Here is a 22,095-nt window from a genome sequence, read left to right as displayed (position 1 = left end):
CAAAACACTTTTTCTTTGACTTGAAACTTTGAGGGATTGACTTAATTTTCCTTAATTTTGTTCTAGGATGTACACATCACCTAAAACAAAAATAGGGCTTCCTTTTTGTTTGTTAGGCCACAGAAGAGATGCGGGAGGGTAGATGGTGACCAATCGGATATTCTGTGATACAACCAGCAGCCAAACACATTCCCGCTTTTGCTCCAGTGTGGCTTCTGTGGCCATTAGGATTGGACCTCACTCAGAAACAAACTGCCATTCTACAATTTTAATTTTTTATTTATTTATTGCAGCTCCTGGTATTTTGGGACAATGTTCTCTTCCCACCATTTCCTTGTGGCAAGCTGAAGAATCTTTGGGTTTTGACCTTTTGATATGAAAACATGCATCTGAGCTATGCTTTTTTCCTTGATTTAGGGAAGTGGCAAGAATGTGTGGAACAACATGAAGTTCACATTTCCTCTTAGAAACAAAGGAAAAGGGCAGCTCACCAGTTTCTCACTGACCTCAGGGACTTGTTCTTCAGAGTAAGGAAAGAAAGGGGGGTGGGCATCAGAAAATATTTCATTTTATGAGTTTCACCAAGTCACACATTGGCTAGAGGGTCAAACATTCATTTGCAAAGTGCGGCAGTATGGGAAATCCACTTTGGACAGTAGCATGAAGCCGTGAAATGCAATCCTAGTTGTATCCGTAAACTAATTGTATGACGTTGGAAAAATCGGCTAACACCGTTTAGCTTGACCTTCTGTAAAATGATCTCTCAGGATTCCTAGGAATCAGGCAGTACAGGGAGATCTGTGAGAGCCGGGGATCTACTGGAAAGTCTTCCCCATCCCCCCACCGCCCAAGGCCTCCTCCCACCCACCCTCACCCCTCTCCCCACCTGCCCCATCCCACCCCACTCCCCACCTTGACACCCCACCAGATCTCTTAAGTTTTCCACCTTGGTCTGGGTCCAGCCTGACCAATCTTTTCTATCTCTTGTTTGAGTGGAAAATACATGTTTTCCTTCTCTGATTGATTTCTGCCTTACAGGCGCTGACTTTGGAAGGTTTCACTGCCTGTGCAATGCATTTGCACACTGCCTAGCTCGGAGCAGGGATGCACTACACTCTTCTTACTCTAGTCAGATCCTCTGAAGTCTAGCGTGGGCCATACTTCTCCAGCTCCAAATTGAAGTATGAAACAATTCAGAAACAGTAACTAAAGTGACTTCAACCATCACTCTCATCGAGTTAATTTCAACGCATAATGACCCTGGAGGACAGAGTAGACTGTCCCTCCTGATTCCCAAGGCTATAAGTCTTTCTGGAAGCAAAACACCTCACCTTTCTGCACCTCACCTCGCCTGGGGGGTTCAAGCTTCTGATCATGTGGTAAGCAGCCCAATTCATAACCCACTACATCACCAGGGCAAAAGCAGTGAATTAAATAAAAACCGTACGATATGTAACAACTGGATAAAGTGTTTTACAATTCAGCCTTCACTTTGGAGAAGTACCTATAAATATGAGCACAAGCAATCAAAGTGAATCGGTAATGGCTGAATATGGGCATCAGGAAACTCAAACTCAACACCTGGTATTCTAACTCCATTGAATACTACAGTGATGTATGGGACTTTGACCAAAACACTGACCTGAACATCATTCAGCTGACAATAGAAGACCAGCGTGTGGCCAGAGCACTGGCCTTCTGTCTCTAAAGAAGTCAGTGCCCCTAACAACATTAGGTTATTGGCTCAGAGTCTCTGCTGGGCCATCCCAGCAAGCAACTTCCTGCCACTCTGAATTCTTCCAGGGTGGTGCATTCCAAGGGAATCCTGACTCTCCCTTCCAGGGTCTCTCCGACTCACAGCCTGGGGAATTACACAACTGCAAGGAGGCTGAGGATGGGAACTATCTTAACTCACAAGCAAATCTGTAGCTCCACACTCTCAGATGAAAGCGTTTTAGGCTTGTGAATCACCGAAACAGCCGGACATTAGACAAGAGGGGCCTTGTCCCAAAGTCACAGCCTCACTCAGAGATTAAAATAGGCCTGACCTTTATCTGCGAGATCATGGCGTCTCGGTCATATTTAGGCCTTCTGAAAATCTCCATCTGAATGTTGCAAAACCACATCTCTAGGTCAAGGGGTGGTCTCTGCTTGAACACAGAGAAGCCACTGATTCAGGGAGACATTTGACTGGGGTTTCTGCCTTCTAAGCCAAGAAAGTGGAGCTCGTGGAAATTAAAAATTTTCTTTTTTCTTGCCCATGAAGTTTGGAAAAATGAAATATACAACCTACAAAATTGAGGTCTTCTAATCAATGCTGACACTATTTTTCCATCCCTTCTGCATATGAACCTAAAAGTCCAAATCGTCTTGTGTGGCTTCTGTGTTTAGAGAGTTCAAAGGATGAGCTAACTGATACTCTCTTTGGGGAGTTGGGGTACCTCTTTGCCACCCAGTATCAACAGAAGACCAGGAATCTACAAAGTGGTTTGCTAGTTTTAATCCTTTCAGTGAGTCACTCGGACGCACATATGAATTAATTCTCTCTGCCTAAGTTTCACCTTCTATTAAGTGGAGATAATTATACCCATTCCTACCAACTCCCTCAGTACATTGTGAAAAGAAATTATTGCATAGGCGAGCCCTGGGGAGCAAAGGATCCAATCAGTGTTATTATTGCAGCTTCTGATCGCCAAATAGTCTCCACAGTCGTCACCGTTTTCTTTGCCTAATTACCCCTGCTACCTTTGGCCCGGTAACCTAAATGCCAACAGGTGGCTATTACATTATACCTTTGGATGATCTCGGGTCTTTAAACTCGTCTTTCATGCACATGAAATCTTATTTCCTCAGTCACTCACTTTATTTTGTCAAACTTAATTTTGCACATGAGTAAACTGGAAACTGTCCAGCGGGAGCTAGAGACGACAATGAGCATTTTAATCCTTAAATAAACAGGGTTGAGCATGGGATGGAAACCTGTTGGTCTCATGGCACTCCATCCAATTAGATAATGGTGGTCATGTGATGACCTTGTTTATCCTGCCATGCCTCTTTTTGACCAGGCAGTAATAAAGTTGGCATCTTTCAACCACGTGTTCTGCTTTAACCCTCAAACACCAAGCACTATTCTAAAATCTGCCTATAAATATGATCATGTAGCCAAATCCAACCCAAACCAAGCCCAATGCCATATCACTAATTCTAACTTTTAGCAACCTTATAGGACAAAATAGAATTGCCCCACAGGGTTCCAAGGCTGTAAATATTTATGGAAGCAAATGACCACTTCTGCCCCTTGTGGAATAGCTGGTGGGTTTGGACTGCAGATGTTTTAACAACGGAATACTTAACCATTAGTCACCGGTGTTCCTCCCCTAAAACAGTTCTGTTATTTTATACAAATAGAGATACATAGCACTCAAACTCGATTGTGATTTTTTTAAAATAGTAAATAGGAAATGGAAGAGCTAAGATTTAAACAGGGTACAGGACACGCTCATGTATTTGGATTAGACTGCTCTAAGTTTAGGGAGCTGGTATCCTAGTGGTTACCTATAGGGCTGTGAACGTCAAGCTCAGCAGTTCGGGAGAGAGACGAGGCTTTCTACTCCCATAAAGAGTTAAATCTCTTGGGCCTCTCTACTTAAATCTTACCTCAGTACAAGAAAGGTTTGTTCTAGTACTGTGGCAATGTATGATACTCACCTTCCCAACATGATCGCTGTAGACAAAATGGGTACATACACAAATGTGGTAAAGAAAGCTGATGGTGCCCAGTTATTAAAAAAAATACAGTGTTTGGGGGTCTTAATGGCTTGCAGTTAAACAAGTGGCCATCCAGCAGATAAGCAACAAAGCCCACATGGAAGAGACCAGCCTGTGTGATCATGAGGTGGCAGCAGGACTAGGAAATCAGAAATTCAAAAACAAGCAAACAAATTGACATGAAGGAGCATAGACCAAGTGGAGAACCAGAGCCCACTTGTTAGCTAAGGGCCACATGGAAAGGATGATATATCCAAGGTGCAATATAGCACAGATGAAATACATAACTATCCTCTACTTCTTTAATATTTCCTCCCCTTACTATTATGGTCTTAGTTTTACCTCATTAATCTTGTTAGACCTGCCTATGTTCATTTGTATAATTAAGATAGGTCGATGAATGAAATCCAAGATAGATAAATCCTTCAGAAACAGTAATGAGAGTAATGATCCCCTGAGGGAATGGGAAGGTGAGGGGCAGGGGCAGAAGGGAAACTGATAGCAATGGTAACTGTATAACTCCACTTGAGGGTAACAAATAACAGAATTGTAGGTGAATGGTACATTGGATGGTATAAGACACCGCAAATATATATAATCTTACATATATAATTTAATAAAATGATAAGGGTTCCTGACAGGTAGGGTGGGGGAGTTGATGTCAAAGAGTTCAAGAAGAAAGAAAATGTTTTGAAACTGATGATGACAGCAATCGTACAATTATGCTCGATCTAATGGAATAATGAATTGTTACAGCATCTGTAAGGGCTCCCAATAAAGTGATTTAAAAATAATAAGAAGAAGGATTTAAAATATGAAAAGAGTTAAAGTTTCAGAAACCCAAAGGGGCAGTTCTACCCTGACTATAGGGTCACTGTGAGTCAGAATTGACTTGATAGCAGGGAGTGGCTCTTGGGTCACGTGCAGAAGACTGCAATAGAATGAGCCATCTCAAAGAATTTTCCTTGGTTCCTATTGTTCTAAGGAGCCTTGGTGACACTCTGGGTTTACACATTGGACTGCTAACCAAGAGTTCGAAACCATCAGGAGCACCTCAGAAGAAAGATGAAGCTTTCTGCTCCTAATTTACAACCTCAGAAATGTCTACTACTTGCTGTAAGTTGGCAGTGAGAGCCTTGCTACAAGGAGTCCCTATCTGGCTAACTATCAATGTACTTAACTGCTAAACAAAAGGCTGAATTGAGGCTTTAACCCACCCACAGGTGCATCAGAAGAACAACCACTGAAAACCATATGAAGATAAGTTCTACTCTGACACACAGAAGTCACCATGCATCACAATCAACCCAGGAGCGGCCGGAACCCTTGTCCAAGAGAACTTCTACAACAATGTTTTCAAAGGAGAGCAGTAGTTCCCCAGCTAGCTCCAATTCACCGAGAGAACAGAGACTGGGCGAGCAGAGAGTGGGAAAGGCTTTAATGCAAAGCGCTCCTACTTTCACCACTGTGCTTGGGATACACAGTCCGGGTGAGCCTGCGGAGCAATTTAGTGTTTTGCACCATTTTGCACAGTTTCACCATGGACGGGCTGGCGAGGAGTCTCCTCAGGCTCTGAGCAGCATAATGGGGAAAACGTGCACGGCGACGCTGGTTAAAGGTAATAATAGGAAGAATGAAATGGGAAGTTAGGCCTAGAAAAATGGCCTTCCTTCTGCTCCTCTCACCCCTACCCTGGGACAATCACCACGAACACCGGGCCTCAGGTGTTTGGTATCCTGCTGAGTCCCCTTTCTAAACTGTGGTGCCCGGCGGCGGGCGGCTGCTCCCGGTGCCAGGACTGGCGTGCTGCTGTCCGTCTGCCCTCTTCTGGGGGGTCTCCTCCAAACGCTCGCCATTCCGCTGGTTAGTGATGGAGAACTGTTGATGGAGTACCTCTTAGTGAGGGAAGTCAACTTAGAGTGCCTTAGTTGCGCTTCTTGATCGCTGTCCAAACATGGTTCTCCAAGAGAAATTTCATTTTCACAGTGGTATACCAAGGATAGGCCAAAGGACATTATGTGCCCCAGAGGCAAAACATTATCTGTGGAGAATACAAATCAATAATAAGGGGAGAAGGATGAAGGAAAAGACTCAAGGAATCAAGGGACTCATGGACCACATAAACCAAAGCCTCCACCCATCGGGGAGCGGGAGAAGGACATGGTACCCTGCCACCCCAGCAGACACGCTGACCAGGATCCCTGGAGAAGGTCCCAGGAGGGCAAACTGTAGAGCAAAAAAAAAAAGTGCAGACTTCGTGGTCTGATAGAGGCAGGTAGAAATCCTAAGACTATTGTCATTGGAGAGCTTTCTCACCTGGAACCGACTTCCCAGAGATTCCCTTTCAGCCGTTTTCTTTGTTTTCCTCAAGACTAAAAATGCCACTTGGAAATAAAGTAGGTGGCAGGAGACAGAGGGGACACGTGGAGAAATGGGCCCAGGGGCCCAAACCCCATGGAGAAAGGGAGGCTACAAAGCCAGCAGCCTTCACACAGCCTATCTCCGAGCAGCAGCTTCCATACACACGGACTTCCTCATACCAGACAGTGCAGTTACTCGCAATAGCAAAGGGCTTTCAGGATGAGCCACAGTAAGAGGTCAAGTGTTGCCTGAAGGACAGGCACAGAAAGGCTGCGGCCACAAACGCAGGCCTGTCACTCAGGAGGGTGGAGCTGCTGTGCCTTCCTGTTGACCTCTGTCTTGCCAGCCGAATGCTTGCGAGGTTGTTCAGTGTTCTCAAGGTGGGTGCAGCCCAGAGTGACTTTGTGCACGGCATAATGAATCACTGCTGGGTCCAATACCATCCTCACTGATTTTTATACTTGAGCCCACTGCTGCCGCCACTGTGTCAGTCCATCTCCTTGGGGATTTTCCTCTCTTTTGCTGACCGTCTACTTGACCAAGCGTGACGTCCTTTTCCAGGAAGTGGTCTCTCCTGACAAGTTATCCAAAGTGAATGAAACCACATCTCCCCATCCTTACTTCTATGAACAAGCTGGCTCTGCTTCTCCCAAGAGAGGTTTGTTCTTCTGCAGTCCAAGGTACTTTCAATATTCATCACCAACACCACAATTCAAATGCTTCAATGCTCCAATCTTTTAAAAAAATTATTAATCAATCATTTTATTGGGGGCTCTTACCATTCTTATAACAATCCATATATCAATTGTATGGAACACATTTGTACATATGTCGCCACCATCAATTTCAAAACATTTCCCAAGGGCTCAATTCTCTAATCTTCTTTATTTATTGTCCGACTCGCATAGGCATGTAAGTCAATTGCAAACACCACGCGGTTGAGGCAGGCATGCTTTGGCCTTCAAGGAGACAGCCCTGCTCTACAGCACCTTCACAGTGTTCTGCAGCAGATTTGCCCAGTGCGATATGTCGCTTAATTCCTTGATGCCTGTTTCCACGAACATTGATTGTGGATCCAAGCAAGATGGAATTCATCCCAATGGGCAGGCGCGTACAGTGAACAGTGGCCACGCTGAGGGACGCTTTCCTCAGAACAATCCACCAAGGGAGACCAAAGGACAGCTACTGCCCCCAACCAGCTCAGAGGGCAGGAAGTCACCAGCATGACAGGGAGCGGAAAGAGGAAACCATGGAGGAAGTGGGAAGAGTGCTATTACCTTGAGGGGACTGCAGTTAAAGTCAGGAAACAAAGCCATTCAAAGATGTGCAAATTGTGCATGAAAACCCAGTCTGCTCTGTAAACCTTCACCCAAATCACGCGAAAATGTCCAAAAAATTAATGACAGTGGCGTCAGCTGAATTGGTCTGACTTTTATCTCCACACGAGCTACTGAATCTAACTAGTGTCAATAATAAAATACCTCCCTGCACTACAATCTTTTGTTGATCCAACTTCTAGAGAATTGCGATTATTGTTGAGTTTTAGTAAAATATGTGTGGACTTCAAATACAAAAAGAATACATTATTCCAAAGTAAGGGCTTTCCAAGGAAGAGCAAGTCAAAGGACTCCTATTTAGACACCCAGAGGCTCAGCTACACCCATTCCTTTTGAAAGCATGCTCAAAATGATATAGACTCTCTGAGCTCACCAGTGCGCAGTTGGCGTCTCTAACCGGACGGCACTCCATAGGCTTCTAATTAAAACGGCAGGTTAAAGCAATGATCCTGAAGAGACAGAGAGACCTTGGACTGCTTCAATTCTGCCTCTCTGTGTGATCAGTGAAATTTAAAAATTTTAAATACTGGAACAGAGTATGTGGCAATATAAAATCCCCCCCTTTCTCCAGAAATAGATGACTCTATTATATAGTCATTTGTATTTATATAATTCAAATGTGTTTTTCTATAATATTTATTTTCATTTTATGGTAGATTATTTACATGCTTACAACTATTCGGTTTAATTAAATGCTTTCATCTGGGTTCTTTTTGTGGCCATTATTGAGTTCACATCAGTGAAGTATAGTTTTCAGATAGACATAAACATTGTCAGCACTGATGTTAAAAATACTAAACAACTGCTTCTTTATGTGGTTTCTGATTTTTGTTTCATTATTCAATATCCAGCAAATATGCATGAAGTGCCTGATACCTGTGAGGCCCTGAGCTTAGCCTTGATACGCAAGGGGCTTCAAAAAGTCCTGTAAAAATGGACTTCAAAGATAATGGGGTTTTCCCATGTGCTTTGGAAAGCCCTCTCTCGTGAAGGCCAATTAAGGTACAGCGGTACCTTGAATTGTCCAGGGGTCAGTGGCTCTGAGATGTAGCAAATTGGCAAGATCCAGGTTCTGGGTAGAATTATGAGTTCAGATTAGACACCCTGGCACACGTTTAACTCACTGAGAAATTAATTCTATATGAACAGATAGCAAATAGGTCACATCTCATCCATTTATTTCCCCATAAATGAGAGGCCGTGTGCATCCAAAAGACAGACCTGATATTTCTTTTGCCTCCTTACAAAAGAGAAAAACTGCGTATAACTCTATTTTGATCTATTCTCATATCTCAAGTCATTTCAACATACACACAAGCAAATACAGAAGAATTGTGCACATCACATGTAAAAGGACCCAGTTCCTCATAATTGTTCTCTTGAGTATTCTGTGTTGAAATGTGGAGAGGTATGTATGGAGAACTTCCTGTTGTTCTTGCGATCTTGATGATGGGAAAGGATGTGAGAGGTAGCAAACCTAAAATAAATAGTCCAAAGAAGCACAGGGCCAAAGGGTAGGGGAAATCTTCAATAATGTTTTGTTTTTCATGCTGGTCTAACACAGATATGCACACACACACAAATTCACTCATGGCAACTAGAATCCCCCCAATTCTTTGGGGGGAAATAAGGAGTCCTTCAGCTGAATTTAAATAAAAAATGTTTCATTATTACTAGGCAATTAGGGCCTAAGATTTTATTCTTCTAAATTAGCTTCTGTAGCTTTAATTGACATGACACTCCATACAGTTTTGTCTTCTTTTCTTCAATGGACCTTAGCAAAGGACTCATTTTCCTATCAAACAGAGCACCTTGCAACCTTTTAAATATATATACAGATCGTCCAAGAGGTATTACAAGGAAATTGAGCAAAACAAGTTTGAGGTTGAAAATCAGAGGAAAAAAACAAAAACGGCATAAAGCAAGGCCCACTAGTGCGTGGAAGGATCTCCCAGAGGAATTGGTAATGATCCCATCATTTGTGTAATTTCCCATCATTTGTGTAAATGAAAAAGAAATTAGAATATTCTATTAAAAAGCCGCCTGTCTTAAGTTATTTAGCGTTGATTACAAAAACTACCCCAAGTAATGCCTTTAACAAACAAAGACACTCACCATTTAGGAGGATCCATGTCTAAGATCAGGACACCCATTGTAGGGGAGGCTTTCTCCTCCTTGTCAGGTGTCGGGGAAGTTCCTGGTCTCCCTCTAAAGGCTGAACTTGCCTTCCTCAAGGAGGCCACGAAATCTCCATATGACTTCACATCCCTATTCCCGTGGATCTGGGAGGTTCTCACGCCAAGGCCGCAGATCTCAGTGCTGTGCTCCAGGCCCAGCTCTTCTTCTTGAGGGCTGTTAGGTCCCTCCATGTTCTCGTGTCTCTCTGTCTCACAAGATACAAGACGAGGCCCAGGCAAGGGTAATGGCGTGAGGATGGGTCCTAAGATACAACCAGCCTTTCCTAACCCTGTCTTGTCAGCACAGTGAAGAATTCGTATTCACAACACATCATAAAACTTAGAGCAATTCATCAGACCACAAAATGGAGAAGAGCCATGCGAGAGAATCGTGCCCTACCCATGGCAACCTATATTTTGGAAGGATGTAATTCTTCCAGGACGCAGGTTCTACTGAAAACGAAGAGGAAAAATTACCTAATTTTCCATCCGCAATTTCCATAATTCTGCCTTGAATGCCCTCTTCACACATAAATATCTAAGTAATGGAGTATTCAAGAACAGAAAACACATCCAAACAAACACAAAAGATCTTTGAATGATGTTAAAAGGAGACAACTTTTTGAGGCATGAGTCAAATAACTTTTAAAAGGAGACACTCTTAACAACGAAAATTTATAAGGTCGCCACAGACATTTGAAACAGGCTTTTATATTTATTCAGTGTGTGCGTGTGTGTGTGTGTGTGTGTGTGTGGCTTATTTTAAGATCAAAATTCACATGGGCTTCCATCCACCAGTCATGCTCTCAAGAGCTTTGTGATCGCAGCTGACGCCTCTACTGACGCCTCTCGTAAGAATCAAATCCCATTTCGAGGGGCTGAGACAGGAAATACCACTCAGCACTGGAATATAGAGGAAAATCAGAAACTTTCAAAGATGTCATGCAGGAAATCAGCTAGAGAATATTCAAATAGTCCCAGTGTGACTCACATTGTAAACATTTTCTTCCTCTTTTAAACAAATGCTGAGTACAGCTTCCTGAGTTTCAAAAGCAACCCTGATAGCATCCGAAACGGTCAAGTCCCCCGTCAGTAGCATTTCTCCTCTTCACATTTAATGTTCCTGACTCTTGGGGCGCAGCTTAGAGATGTTGCACAAATGTGTTTAAGTTTAGAACACTGACTTTATGGCCCTCCCGTGGAGTCGGGCCCTGATTCACGAGAGCCCCGGGCATAACAGAACGAAACCTAACCCAGGCCGGCACCATCCTCACAGTGGCCCGGAAATTGGATCTCTAACTTCGGATGGATTTGCAGACGTCGCAAATACTAGTCTTTGACGCTGGAAACTCCATAGAAATCTGTTCAAAATCAGAACAATAGGCCAGCTTGCCCTAACTGAGGGCTAATAACTAGGTGGTGGCTGGGCATGAGGTGCATTGACCCAGGTCTTCAGGGTGTGTGCGTGTATGTTAATATGTAGATACATAAACCCACTACATTCAAGTCTGCTCTGAACCTGGAGGGAAGCAGGCAGCCTCATCCATCTGCCAAGGCTTGAATCTACAACCTTGCAGGTCGAGCAGCCAGACACTTAACCCACTGTGCCACCAGGCCTTCTGGTCTCCAGTGTAGGAGACGAGCCTTCTACCACTGACTCACACCTGCCACACTTCCGTAGGTTGGTCATCAATCACGATCATCAACGAGGTGCTGCTTGGAGTGCACGAGGGAAGCTGAGCTCCCACGAGATAAGATTCCTGAGTCCAGTCCTCGAGAGGCTTACAGGGTAAGTGGGAAGGGATGATGTAATGCTATTCATATAGATAACAATGCACTGTTCATAGAGATAACAATACACTGTTAGCCTCTGTTACCTTGCCTAATAAATATAATAATAGCACTTAGCTCTCAGGAAGGGTTACAAGAAATTAAGGTTATAAGCACGTAGGCCCAGGCCCAGGCCCATGCTCTATGAAAAGGCAGTCACCCTTCCAGGCAGGTTGCCAGCTGACTGACGGGGAAGCAGAGAGATCACGAAGAGGTGAGACAGTCGGAAGCAGCCCAGGAAACTTTCTTGGACAAAGCAGAACTTAAAACTGGCCTCCACACACAAGACAGACCAGACAAGAGGCAAACAAGTCCCTGGTCCTTTCAACATGGGGACTGGGCGGGACGATCCAGGATGATGACACATCCTTTCAAAGTTCTTCCTTAGGTGACCTCGATGGACTGATTTCCTGCATCATTTCAACCTGCTTCTCCAGGTAAGTGCAAACAGCAGAGCATTAGCTCATTTGCAGTTTAGTTCAAATCCAATTTTGTTCCATTTCTGAACTCCTACAGAGAACGTGAGAGCACTCACCAGGCAATAGTCGTTGAAAACCCGGTACAGGGCAAGACCGGGGAACCCCCCAGGGAACAACAGGGAATGGGGCTTGAGAATAACTGGTGTAGGCTATTTTCTCAACAAAGCTACCCAGCTAATTTTCCTCTAGTCACGATGGGTCAGTGAGAGTTACACACCCTTTGAGTCAATGGGAAGTAGTTTCTTAACTCACTTTTGGGAAATGTTACAAGTGATTCAGTGCTACAAGTTGGTCATTAGAATATCACAAGCATATTTCTCTCAACAACTTCCCTGTCACCTTGGTGCGAGGTGAGTTTCCCAGGCTCCAGTGTTACCCATAAGCTCTCCTAGTGCTGGCCAGAGACAGCGTGAGAGTCAAGGAAATCCTCTTCTTTGCAAAGGTTATAAAAACTCTAAGAGGTTTTGGGGGTAGGTGCTTATAATTGGTCATCCAAACAGGGAATCATTGAAGAATAAAATGGGACACAATTGAGTAATTACTCTGTAACAACAGGCATAAATTTGGAATGTCCCAGAGAAATTGGGATATATGCTCATCCTAGTTTTGGTCTTAAAGCCTTCTCTTCTCACAAGGGACATTTCCTATCAAGTCTTTATTAAACACAGACACGGGATCAGACACATATGGATGCAGAAGATACTATACTGATCGTCTTGGCCCTACAGACCTCACAGACGACTCGGGGAGACAACGAAATAAGTGTTGACAGTGCGTTATGGAGGTCAGGAATCTGAGGCAACACCTAACCCTGTTTAAAGAGGGAGAGTAGGCTTCCTGGAAGAGGGGCTGACTCAGCCGTGTCTAAGTCAGACAGCAAGGAAGGGTAGCTGAATTCTCAGCTGACAACATAGTGCAAATATTAGAAAACCAGCTCATCCAAGGTAAGCGCTATTGACCTCTCGCGCACCACGCACTCATTTGAACCATAGTTTTTTACTTCAGTTTTACAGACAAGAAGTACAGGTGCAATTCCCAATATATCCAAGTTTTAAAACATCAAAAGGAAAGATCTATACTCCTGCTTCTCAAATCTTGCCTCATCCCGTGGACAATGGCGGACGTGACACTTTGTGACTTCGAAGGTCGTGCCATAAAAGGTTAAGCACCTTCCACCTAGCATGCTAGAACAAAACTATCCAGAAAAATACCCAGCCATCCGGAGACAACGATGATGGAGAGGCCGCTTCGGAGTACTTTGATCCAGTTTCAAAGAAGCTCATCTTTCCAGGTCTCCCAACCCAGGCCCGGTTCACACAAGAAGCCGCCTTAGGAATGCGTCCTCCAGAATCCAGCACAGAAGTATTGTAACCACGGGCCCTTGTCCGAATCTAGACACACAGTATTTGTGGCCATAAAATGTTGTTGTTGTTGTTAGTAATTAGTCTGTAACAACAGAACAATTAGGTGCCATCGAGTCCGTTCTGATCCATTCCAACCCTGTGCACAGCAGAAGGAAACCTGACGGGGTCCTGTGCCATCCTCACAATTGTTCCGATGCCTGCGCCCTTTGTCTGGTCTCTGGGTCAATCCATCTCACCGAGGGTCTTCCTCTTTCTTGCTGCCCCTCTACTTGACCAAGCTTGATGGCCTTCTTCAGGGACTGATCTCTCTTGGCCTTAAAATAATGACTGTTTTATATCACAAAGTTTTGAAATGGTTTATAACATAGATCTAACTGGGTTTCAAAATTAGGCAACAAGGAAAAGAGGACTCAAATCAGAAATTCTGGTATGCAAGCCACTTCTTTTTATTAGTTGGGAATTCATAAATATATCATGTCATTCCATATTTCAATTACATCAAGTAGAATTGTACAATTGCTACCACAATCAGTTTCCAAGCATTCCTGTTCTACATGGACTACTTGACATCGTCTCCCTTGTACCCCATCCCCACCCCCCCGAACCTCTTATTTGACTTGCTGTCCCTTTAGGTTCATCGATCCTGGGTATCATATACCGAGAAATGGAAAAATATATAACACAACTGCAAGAGGGTGGCCTCCATTGACATAACACCTCTGAGATACACTGTGATATGAAAAAACAAAAACCAAACACAAAACACACCAACAATACAGAAAAGAGGGAATCTATGGACAAAGTCTTACTATCCAGGTCAGATTTATGCCTTTGATCTCTACCGCCCTGTGCCAAGCACTCTGTGCACGGACCACTTTCCTCCTGTGCCTCAATCTTAGACAGGAGGAGTCTCCAGAGGCTTGTGTCCTGCACCATTCCACAAATGCATCTTGGGTTCCCACTGTCATCCAACACCTTCTGTACACCGGATTCAGACAGTTTATGCTCTGATACTGATCCTTCCTTCGATTTAGGATGATATGGATTCCAATCCTTTGGGGACTGATACTAGTGTGCTTCTTCCATGTGGACTTAGTTGATATTTGATAGCTGATGTTTGGAAACAAGACTTTAAGACCCCAGAAGCTACTTATCTAATAGCCGGATATCTTTTTCTGTATCCCTAATGCTGGTATATAGGAATCCAATTGATTTCTGCTTGTTAATCTTATATCCTGCCATTCTGCTGAATTCCTCTGTTGTTTCCAGCAATCCTATTGTGGACACCCTCAGATTCTCGACATATAAAATCATATCATCTGAAATAGCAGAACTTTCACTTCTCTTTACCCAATTGTACACCCTGGACTTCTTGCTGGTGTCTTATGATACTGGCTAGGACTTCCACACAATCTTGAATAGAAACCACTTTTTTTTAATGGTCTAATTTTGTTATTGTTGTGGAAAATATCCACAGCACAATGTACACCAATTCAACAGTTTCTGCATGCACACGTCAGTGACATTGATTACATCATTCAAATTGCACACTCCTTCTCACCTTCCTTGTTGGAATTACTTTCCACGATGGACATCAACTCGTGGCCCCCGGGCCTCCTCTCTAACCTTTCAGACTGAGCAGGTCCATGTTAGCCCGTGTACATTATGCCCGCTCTCTCGGGAGTGTACGATTTGAAGACTATATTTTCTTCTTCTTCTTTTTTTGCTGTCATTCTTGTCATTGTTGCCACTCAAGCAACATAACTGAATTGAAATTGCTTGAAATGTGGGATTTCGTACACAGCTTTTAGAGGATCGCTCTGTGTTTGTGTGGAAGAGAAGTGTGAAGGGAACACCGAAAGCCCTTTAGGAGCTATCACAGGGACTCCAGCAAGAAGTGAGGTTTAAACAAAGGCGGAATGATAAGGAAGAGTGGGGAGAGGGGAGTCAAGAAAGAGCACCTGGACAGGGGATCCGCAGTGCACCTTATTTTCTACCTAGTGCTACTAAAGTTAGAGCTAAAAAAAGAATTATTGGGAAACACCCCTAGAGATGTGTTCTAGAGTATGGTCTAGCGCACATTTCTCCTTGACATTAAAATGCACATTGTCGTCCTTTCCTCCTCTTTTTCCCCTTTCCTCCGCTCTCTTCCCTTGAAGATGGGGCCTAGGAGCAGAGACATCTCAATGGCAGGTCTTGGTTCCCAGGTACAATGTCCTGTAAGAAGAACCGGAGTTCCTTAGTGGATCATGGACTCCAGGGCTCAGGTAGGGAAGCACAAAGTGAACATTGATCACCTTGTTGTCCAAGAAAGTACAGAAGGACTTGACAAAATGATGGAAATACTTCAAACACAAACAAGCAGACAAACGCGGAAGCTATTTTATAAGCACTCTGGATATAGAAAAATTTGGGCATCAAAATAAATAAAGATGACAAAGGAATAGTTACTGTACATACTCGTATATAAGCCAAGTTGCCCAGCACATTTTTAATGCAGTTTTTGTAGTAAATTTAAGTGTCTCGGCTGACATTTGGGTCAGCTTATACTCGAGTATATACGGTCATATAACTCACTAAAAACAAGAGTTCATGGGCTTTTACTGATATAAATAAACAATTAAGTGGATAAACAAATAAAGAAGGTAAACCCCTTTCTTATAGTAAAATGGCAACTAAAAAATTATGGCAATGGAACATCACCACTTGCCAACCACATCGCGGTAATTAATTTAAGCAGGAATTTTGAAAGGTTGCTAAGGCTAATGAGCAGAGGCTTGATGAGTTAAAACCTGGGCTCAATTTTGACCTATTTCATATTTTACCTGGAGGCCTAGTGAATTACGAGATGTGGCTCTTCTAGCCAAAGCATTTAACTCCCCCAAGTCCTTCTTCAGGTCCAGGCTCACAGCAGGGCGTTGTGTCCTGTCGGTATTGGCAGACCTGGAAGAACTTTGTCGCCTGTCCTGATAAATAATTCAATCCTGAGCCTTTCTCGCTGGCATTGCAACTTGTTGACTTTCTTATAAGCCCATTAGTCATGAATTTTGTCTGCGTTCGGTGTCGCCGTTGCAATGGGTAGTAAGTAGAAACTGGAGATGAAATGGAGAATATGAAGATGAGAGCCGTTATCAATGGAAACAGTGACTCAGAGTGGAGAACGCTGGCACCTTGACCAGAGGGCCCACTTTGGCATAACCACGGTTGGAAGGGTGACTGCTGTACAACTCCATCAGGTGGCCGCTTGGCCAGACGCGTCTCATCTCAGCAACTCCCACCCAGAGTGAGCAGCCTGAGTTGACCCAGTGGGCCAAGGGAGGGAGGCTATATGGCTTAACGTGCTTCACGAAATACATGGAAAGCCTCAGAAACTGTTGTTCCCTGTGAAAGAAGACTAGAGAGAAGTGCTAAGGAGAGATAAAATGTCGCATATTTCATATATATATATATATATATATATATATATATTTTTTTTTAATGTAAAGGGGAAAAAGGAAAGTATGTTCAACACATTTGAGGGAGGAAAACTCAGCTTCTGAGATTCCTTCATAAGAGGGGCTCTAATAAAAGGGCTTATTGAATTAATTACTTTAAAGTCCTTAGGAACCTTCAAACCCTCCAGGACAGTGACAAAGCACGCTGTAGGTTTGATTCTTAGGTACCACCAGTATAAATGAACAAGAAAAGGAGTGGCGGGGTGGGGGGGCAGGGGGAGATCATCACTTTTGGGGTTTTTTCCCAAATGTGAAAATACCAGAACAGAAGGATTGGTCCGGGTCTTGCGACCTTCAAATCTTTGGATGGAATCAAGTCTGTGAACTCAAGAGCTCTGGCGGCAGAGTGAGCGATGCAATGAACTGCTACCTAGCTCCAACCCGCCAGCCATTCCGTTTGAGAAAGATGAGGCTCTCTTGCTTCTGTAAAGACTTAGAGTCTCAGGGCAGTTTCTGCTCTCTTCTTCTAAGGTCAGAATGGACTGGTTGGTTTTGTGGGGTTTTTTTGTTTTAAGAGTGTTTTTTGGTTTTAAGAAGTACATTAACAAAGGATTTACCCTTAAATAGACTTAAATCCATAACAAAGGATTGAACTAAAGATATGAAAAGAATGTTCTTGAGGGAGGATCCTGTTTCAAGACCCTTATCAGAAATCCCTTCAATGGCCTTCAGGAAATATCTTAAGATAGGAAACACAACCTCCCCCCACCCCACTCCCCACCTCCCCAAAAACACAATGGCATTGAATTGATTCTGACTCATCCAAAAGCAAACTCCTAGTCATAGGGTGGACCCTGCAGGACAGAGTAAAACTGCCCCTCTGGGTTTCAGATATTTTTAAAAACTCCTTACAGAGACAGCTTCATCTTTCATCCATAGAGAATTCGAACAGCTGACATTGGGCTTAGGAGTTCCGTCCTGGCCCACCATGGCACTAGAGAGACCCTTTCCTGACCCACGCGGCTCCTGGGCAGGGTTTCAGAAGGTGCAGGCTGTACTGAAGTGAATAGCCACATCTTTCTCCCGCAGAACGCTTACTGGGTTTGGCTCTCCAACCTGGAAAGGAGCAGTCAAATGCTTGCTTCTTCAACAGGGTCACCCGTTCCTTAAGACAGAGGAGGTTTCAAAAAGTTCCTGGGAAAAAGTCATTCTCTGCTCATTCCATGTTTCCACAAATTTAACAATTAAGTACACCACCCACACCCCACCACCACCACCACGTGAGTCAACTATGTCACCTAGCCCATCCCAAGAAGGCACCACCACTCCCGCAGTTGGAAAATCCCAGGGGACTCTGCAGAGAAAGATGCGGCTCTCTGCTCTCATTCAGGTGCACAGCTCTGAAAACAGGGCTTCCTGGCGGCGGCACAGGTTCCTATGAGGGTGAATCAACTCTGGAACCCTGTGGGCTCCTCACCACCCACATACATGTTCCCAACCAGTCCCTGGGAGGTCCCCGCTGACCCCCACATCCAGCGACCCCCACCTCCAGTTTTCCGGAACTTGCAACTTCTAATCAAAGCACTGTCCCTTTCCGCCTTGATTTTACTTCAGAAGTATATGCATCCCTTTCTCTACGATTTGGGTTTCACTGCCCAAGGTCGAGGTGTCCCTGCTGCGAAGTGTTTGCTTTCCTCTTGACACGGCGCTCATTTTTGGAGACCCGGGACCTTGGGACGAGACGAAGCAAGGGATCCTAAACATTTAGTCCAAATTTCGTTATCAGAGTATGTTTTCAATTGCACGAGAATGATGATTTAAAAAGAAAATCTGTACTACGTTGCAATGTGTTTTATGCTAAGCAGGAAAACACAAATCCATTAACTTGAGCAGCTAATTTCTCTTACCATTGTTGTAGTCTTGAATTTACTGTGAATAGTGCATTAATAAGGTATAGCTCTGCTTTGTTTTGTTTGCTTTTTTCAGTTCAGGATTCTATCTGCATATGTAGAATTATCGATTCAGGATATTCACCCCTATTGGAATGAATTATGACTTTTCTCGGTGCTGTGCAATTCAAAAAGAAAACACACAGACATGTATTGGATGGGAAAACTTCTGTGACCCTGCGACCATTTTCCTTCACTCTGAATTTTGAGGGGAAGTACTCCTGGGATCAGTCTCTTAACATTTGTGGATTTTATAACAAGTTTAACATTGTTGTTGGTTCGGACCCAGAGCCGTCCTGTGTGCAACAGATTTAAACACTGCCCTGTCCTTCGCCATCCTCACAATTAATTGGTCCTATGCTTGAGCCCATTTTTTTGCAGTCCCTGTGTCCAGCCCACCTCCTTCAGGGCCTTCCTATCCTTTGCTGCCCCTCTACTTGACCAAACCTGATGTCCTTTTCCAGGGACTGGCCTCTCCTGACAACATGTCCAAAGTATGCAAGACGGAGTCTTCGGATCCTTGGCCCTAAGAAGCAGTCTGACCTTACTTTCAAGACCAAGCAGCTTGTCCTTTCCGCATCCTTGGGACTTTTAATATTCGTCTCCAGCATCACAATTCAAATGCATCAATTCTTCTTCAGTCTTCCATATTCAATGTCTGATTATTCAGTTACCGTGTATGATCACATTATAACTTGGACCTGACACACAAGTATATTAATAAAATCTTCATTTTATTTTATGTGCTAACATTTCTGCAACAATTCTTTTTTCAACCTAAAAACAACCCCCAAAACCCAAAGATTGAAAAGCACTTAGGTAAGGATTTTTCATTTTGTTTTTAATTGTGGGACAAGAGATATTTCTTCTTTTATTACCAATAAGATCAAAGTATAAAGCAGTTCACTTATGAGCCAAGTGCCTGTAATCCTATAAAAGACAACTTTGCCAAGCAATGGGGAGAGGGTGGGGTCATTTGATGTTTTTATCTCTTTTGTGATAAATAAGAATCTGTATTGTTTGCTTCACATTAAAGCCATATGATGGTGTAAATAGATCTTTTTAGCATCTGAAAAGTAGATACTCAATTGGCCTTCTAGCATTTGCAGATAAAATACCTCATATACACAAGACAGATCCAGAAAAAAAAAATTAAGGGTGTTTTGTCTCCTTAAGTTCTCCTAGAGTTGTGACTTTCAGCCTAGGCATTTTGTCCCTCCCACATTCCAGGGATATTTGAAGAGATCTGGAGATATTTTCCTCAATTGTACCCGGAATGGGGGGAAGTGTGACATTCTGTGGTCCACAGGCAACTGGCAGCTCCAAACCCATGGGGCTTGTTCGTGTCCAGAGAGAAGTCGAGTTCACCCACCTGTGCACAGCAGCAAAGAGCTAAGCCACCGTTTATTAAAACACAGAGTCACTTAAAAAGAACAAAGTGGGAAGGGACCACGTTCAGCAGCAATAAGATAAACATTAGAGAGGAAAAGCAGGCCGTCTGGAGAGGTGAGCATACTTGAGATACACTTCTTTCTGGGAAGGAAACAGGCCCCCCCTTGAGATTGGAGATGAGGACATTATCTGGGGGAACGCTTCGCTTCTACCTGTTATATGGCGCTTAGTCTCGGGCACTGGTTCGTATGTGGTATGTGGCAGCTGGGCAAGCAACTTTCTAGTTCTTACTCAGCCCATCCTTGAGTGCCAGTTTTATCAGGGCTGCTGCTCTGGGTCAGATTGTCTCAGAATGCCTCAGGATTGCCTCCAAGTACAATTCTGTATCAGGACTTCTCAGAATGTTTCAGAATTATCTCTTGAGTGCGACAGTCCTGCGTCAGGATTTTCACTAGGCCTTGGCTTCAAGGTTAAGGTGCTTTCCAAGCCAATCTCACGAAACCATTTGTTTATAGCTTGTTTCACAGGGTCCTTTGTTAATTCCCTTAGCTGGCAAGGCAGAGGCCCCTGTTCCGTGCCTGTCCTGTGTTTGCCTGTTTATTTGGGGTCTGGGCGATACTTCGGTTGTCATTTCTGTGGGAAATACCGTACTGTCCCCTAGTACTACATAAACCAACCAAGCTCACTGTCATGAACTCAGACTTACAGCAAACCAGGGCAGAACTGTCTCTTGGGGTTCCAGCGTCTGTGACTATTTCAGAAAGTAGAAAGTCGGCGGTAGCGTGGTTACTGTTGTTCAAGGTTGTCAAGGCAGTTCCAACGCATTGCAAGCCTGTGCCATTCCCACAAGCGTTACTAGCGTGAGCCCCTTGTTGCAGCCACTGTGCCAATCTGTCTCGTAGAGGGCCTTCCTCTTTTTCACTGCCCCTCCGCTTCACTACGCAAGATGTCCTTTTCCAAGAACTGGTCTTTTGGGGCAACATGTCCAATGAATGTGAAACAAAGTCTCACCATCTTTGTTTGTAAGAAGCATCTGGCTGTACTACTTGCAGGACAGATTTTGTCACTATGAATATGCATTGACGAGGGATGATGTTAAGCATCCCCAAAAGAGCAGGAGAGTCACAACAAAGAAGTATCCGATCTCACATGTCAGTAGTGCTCTGGTTGAGCTTATGCCCGACTGAAAAAATAATGTTTTACCAAAGAGCCATGGGTAAGTTTTAGACTGTTTCTAGACTCATCATGAGTAGGAATCTACCCTAAGCACTAGGTAGACGCAATCTCAGTTTCTAAATAGCTTTTTCCTCACTTCCCCATGTCTGATCTGTTAGCCCATGTGGTTGCTGTTGTTGTCATTGTTCCCAGGTGGCAGTGAGTCATTTCATGGCCACCCTGTGTGTGACAGACTAGCACTCTCCCCGTGGACTTTCTAGATTGTGATTGCTATTCACAAGTAGTGGGTGATGAGTTGGCTGCTAACTTCAAGGTCAGCAGTTCCAAACCACCAGTCACTCCACTGGAGCCAGATGAAGCTTTCCACTACTTTAACAATTTACACTTCCAGAAGCTGATGGGCAGTTCTAACCCTGCCCTGTAGGGTCGCTATCAGTCAAAAGTCACTGATGCCAGTGAGCGAGTGAATCTTTTTTTTTAGTCATTTTATTAGCACTTCATCCACATCACACAATTTAGTAATTCAAACATATCAAGGAGCGTTTTACAATTATCACCACTTTTGATTCTAGAATATTTTTTTCATTCTTGTACTCATTATTATTCGTGTAATTTTTTTTTTCTAATTGTGGCCAAAATCTACGCAACAAAACATTCTCCAATTCCACAACTTCAACATGTATAATTCAGGGTCTTCGTGTTGTACAATCATTATTGATGTCGTTTTCCAAATTATTCCACCACTATTAACACAGACTCAATGCCCTGTAAACAACAACACTTTCTCCTTCAGCCATGGTAACCTTTGGTCAAGTTTGGTTTCTGGGT

The sequence above is a fragment of the Tenrec ecaudatus genome, chromosome 7, assembly GCF_050624435.1.
Source record: "Tenrec ecaudatus isolate mTenEca1 chromosome 7, mTenEca1.hap1, whole genome shotgun sequence".
NCBI classification, from domain to species: Eukaryota; Metazoa; Chordata; class Mammalia; order Afrosoricida; family Tenrecidae; genus Tenrec; species Tenrec ecaudatus.
The sequence above is the reverse complement of the archived record's forward strand: the minus strand, read 5'-3'. Positions refer to the sequence as shown.